Below are 4,475 nucleotides of genomic sequence, written 5' to 3' on the forward strand. Positions count from 1 at the left end.
CAATGACTACTTATTTTTGTCCAGCTTTAACATCGGTATCGATATCGGTTATCGGCTACATGAGTTTTAAAATATCGGCATATCAGATATCGGCCAAAATCCCAATATCGTGCATCCCTACAAACAACATCGTCCTGGTTCCACCAGAGATGCTCACAGTACCAGAGTCCAGGAGCTTCCTGAGGTCCTTCTGTCTGAGCAGAACCATGATGCTGCTTCAGGGTCAGATCAGCTCGACAACGGAGGGCAGAGAGGAGCAGCAGGATCGGCTGGGACTGAGTTCTGGAGGACTGAGTCTGAACGATCCTCTACTAACCTAAGTCAATATTATTTTTCCATCTGTCATTTTAACTGATTCATCCCTGCTGCGCTCCTTCGTCCTCCATCACCTCCACATCAAGGCTCTGATTGGCTGAACGAAGAGTTCATGTTTCTTAACTAGTCCTCATCAGAATTCAACAGAACCTTCCGCATAGGTCTGTGGTTCCTCTGTGTGTTCATAGTCTGATTACTGTTAGCAAACCGCACAGAACAGGCTTCTGGGTTCAGACCCCATCAGGAAACACTTTGTTCTGTTAGAGCTAAAACACTCAGAACCAAGCTGGATCTATATCAGAGTCGAGGTGACGCGTGTCCCTCTCTCCATCATAAAATAGAAGATGGAGAGGCGCTGTCCGCCTCAGAAGGTGGACGAATGAACCAGACAGGAAGAGCAAAGCAGCTCGGGTGCACTTCAAAATAAGAGCGGGGAGCCATCCATGGACCAACATCGACCCACCACACATGCTGAACATCTGAGAGGCTGAAGCTTTCCTCACAACCATTGTGCTGTCAGACCAGTCCATACATATGCACCAGAGGGCAGATCTGCAGTTATCCCTTTAGTTTTGTATGAAAAATAAACTTTAAACTACCTCAACGGGCGTGTATCCTTTTAGTGGACAAAACAAACTATTTAAGAGCAGATCGCCATATGCTTAAAAAAACACCAAAAAGTAAATCGTTTTTTTTGTACAAAACTAAAGGGATAAAGGGGTATTGACTGTGGGCATGCTGGTCTGATGGGGTATGCTCATGACAGAAGACCGTCACCCTGAAGTCAGAGGGAGCCTGCTCTGACCTGTTAAGCCGTTCTCTGCTCCACAGTCCCAGGCCGTCAGGAAAGGCCCAACCAGAACCACTGCCAAGCATCACCGGCCCGTTTCTGCAGGTCGGCCCCCTGGTGACGGCTCTGTGACGCTACACTGAGAAGAGGAAAGGAACTACAGCGTCATCCCGTCTCTAAAACAGCCGACTGTAGCACAGAGGTCTGGTTTTAATCCTTCACTTCCGTTTATGTGGAAGTTTCAGCCTCAGCCTGAAGCCTTTGGTTTGAAATGTGCGTTAAATAATGTGTTGTTAAAAGAGATTTGGAATTGAAAAAGCTTCCTGGATGGAAAGCTAAACGTCTTCAAACTTGGAAACAAAGTCCAGTGGATTGGTTTGTTTTTTTTTTTTTTGTTTTGGAATGTTAACAGGTAATGTAATGTAAATCTCTTTAAGGGCCCACAATGGGGAAATTCCCGCTCTCCATTTAACCCATCCCCTTTGGGAGCAGTGGGCTGCCATTGTATGCTGCCTGGGGATCAGTGTGGGGGTTTATGGTCTTGCTCGGGGACCCAGAGTGGAGGCTGTGGGGATCGAACCAGGGACCTGCAACCTTCTCAAAGCACAGAGCTCTGCTCTAACCACTATGCAAACACCTTCAAGTGAAAAAGCAGAGATTATGGGTTTGTTATTGATACAGATCAATATGAGGTGGATCAACATAAAATAGATAAAGTAGACACGTAAATAACTGATACATTTGTTTAGATTTGTAGTATTTTATATATGCATGGTCTAAAACTGTCTACCCAAATGCCTACCCATCCTGCAGGTTTTAGAGCAGGGGTGTCAGACCAGCATTCCCCCCATCAGACCAGCATACCCATAGACAAAACCCATTTATCTCTTTAGTTTTGTACAAAAAATAAACTTTAAACTACCTTAGCGGGCATAAATAGCTTTTTTGGTACATGACTAAAGATATACATGTCCGTTGAGGTAGTTTAAAGTCTATTTTTCTTAGAAAATTAAAGGAATAAATGCAAATGTGACGTCTTGTGGATGCGTACTGACTATGGGTATGCTGGTCTGACAGAACACTGGCATCCTGCGACTTTCAGATCCATCCTTGGTCCAACATCTTCTCATTACGCAGTCAGTTCCTCTCAATCATCTCATCACTTGATTCAGGTGTGTTGAACCAAAAGGCTCATCTCAGGGGAGCGGCGGCCTGCTGGTTAGAGCATAGCGCCTGGAATCCAGAGGTTCCGAGTTTGAGCCCCATCCCTGCAGCGTCCACTCTGGGTCCATGAGTAACACCCTTAACCACACACCTCTCCCCGGATGCCACACAGTAGCAGCCCACTGCTCTCGAAGGGTTAGATGCAGAGTGTTCACCTCTGTACTTGTGACAGCATAATAACATTAAAAAGCTGGAAATGTAAAAGTTGCAGGATACCGGCCCTCAGCAGCTGGAATTGTCCACCTCCGTTTCAGAGGTTTCCCTGCTTTTTTTCCCCAAGACGCTTATAGATGTTGTCTCCAAAGTCTCCAGTAGCAGAAAAAAGTGGCTAGATTTGGCGCTAGGCACTTTTTCGAAATCAAAGTGCTAGAGGGGTCTGAAAAGTGGCTAAATATAGAGACTAAAGCGCTAAGTTGGCAACACTGCTCTTTGCATGGTTTGTTTTCAAATGGTTTGCTGCTGTCTGTTTGGACCTTTCTGAACATGTGCAGCAAATTAACTGATCAGATAGGTGAATAGTTTTATTAACCATACATGGAAACAGAGTTTTATGGGGCCCCTGGGAACTTGGGGCCCTAGGTATGGTGTCCAGGTATGGTGATTCTGTTTGAAGGTGGAAATCTGCTTCCAGGTTCCTGGTACCATCAGGTTCCCTCATGTGGGAACTATATAGATTATATTTACTGTGGAACCAAGATGAAAGCACTTTCTAAAAGCAGAATGTTTGCTGCAGCTGCCCTTAAACCCTAAAATCATTCTATAGATAGAAAGTTGTGACAGTGAACCGTTTGTTCTCACGGAGCACTGAGAGCAGCTAGCTACCGTTAGCTGCTGTTAGCTACTGTTAGCTCGGTGCAGTTGTTAGCTCGGTGCAGTTGTTAGCTGCGGCTCGCGCCTCGGCCCAACAGCTTCACCGCTGATTACCAACAAGCCTCCCCCGTAGAACCATGGCCTCATGGCGGCTTCAGGTCGATATCAGCACCGTTACTCCCACAGAAGGCTGCCTCTCGCTGGGTAACGGTTCGGCTGATAATGTCCGCTGCTAACCCAGGCCCAGCATGGCCCGCTGACAGGCTAGCGGCGTCTATTATCGGACGCAGGTGGACTATCCGTCACGCCTGTCAAACTGCACCCAGATATCGTCCCGAGTTATTTCCACATGTCTTTAATAGAGTCAAACAAATGTCATTTAATCATCTTTACGTGTCAAACCCTGTAGATATCCGCGTTAGTTTGAAACCTGCTTTGCTGTGTTTGATTCTGACCGATGATCTGAACGGGCTAACGACGGATCATTGATTGAAGAGCATTTTATTGTTTTAATTATTAATTTAACTGTCATTCTAGGATATAAGCCCATAAAACGCACCTAGTGGAGCTTTGGGAAGTTTTACAAACATCGCAGCTGCGTGAAAACAATGAAAATACCTGAGCTTCGTGTTTACTGGCTGCAGCCAAAATCCGCTCCTGAACCAAAACATGATAAACTAAAGCTTTGAAATTTATCCAGAGATAAGGCGAAATTAGCGGAGCAGCAGAGCAGCGGTTAGTTTAAGGTCAAAGCAAACCAGCGGGTCACAGGAGGACGTGTCCGATGATGGACTCACGTCCCTTAGCTTCCAGACAAAGACAGCAGCTAGCCCGCTAAGCTAACTGGGAGGATGGCCGCCTAGCATCGCTCAGAGGACCGATCCACTCACCCGCTCCGGGAAATATTCATTCACTGTCCGCAGCTTCCTTTAGTCACACCGATGACAACCAAGACAAGCTTCCTGAGCTGCTGAGTCAAAGCGGTCAACGTGCTCTCAGTTCAATGGACAGCAGCCATCACAGTCAGCTCCGCGGGAAGGACACAGAAAAAGCCGAGAAACAGCCGGTCAGCTCTCCGGAGTGGACGGAACCAGGACCGGCATCAGGTTCTCCATGACTGTATGGGAGATTCCGGAGCTTCCAGGTGCAGGGATCCCAGTAAACAGTGACACAGACAGGGACACACCAGTAGCTGTGCGGGGCTAATGGCAGCTGGCTCCAACACACCCAAATCCCGGAGCACTGGATCATGGACCGGAGCCGGAGCATCGGGCTGAATCACGGACCGGAGTGGAGCGGCGGGCTGGATCACGGACCGGAGTCGGAGCAGAGCTGG

At 47.4% G+C, this 4,475-nt stretch overlaps 1 protein-coding gene across 2 annotated transcripts in view; it reads right to left on the bottom strand.

The window, feature by feature from the left end:
* The window catches only part of LOC107101594 (zinc finger protein 609-like), a 33,671-nt gene extending 29,283 nt beyond the window's left edge, over positions 1–4,388 (bottom strand). The window contains exon 1 of one of the 2 annotated variants that reach the window (XM_015400576.1): positions 4,030–4,388. The gene's annotated coding sequence lies outside the window, so the exon portion shown is untranslated. Of the gene's footprint in view, positions 1–3,757; positions 3,910–4,029 lie in introns of those variants that run through there. The other variant, XM_015400577.1, reaches the window with a different exon arrangement.
* Between the last annotated feature and the right edge of the window lie 87 nt (positions 4,389–4,475).

This window comes from Cyprinodon variegatus, unplaced genomic scaffold (genome assembly GCF_000732505.1).
Source record: "Cyprinodon variegatus isolate N-32 unplaced genomic scaffold, C_variegatus-1.0 Scaffold1119, whole genome shotgun sequence".
Lineage (NCBI taxonomy): Eukaryota > Metazoa > Chordata > Actinopteri > Cyprinodontiformes > Cyprinodontidae > Cyprinodon > Cyprinodon variegatus.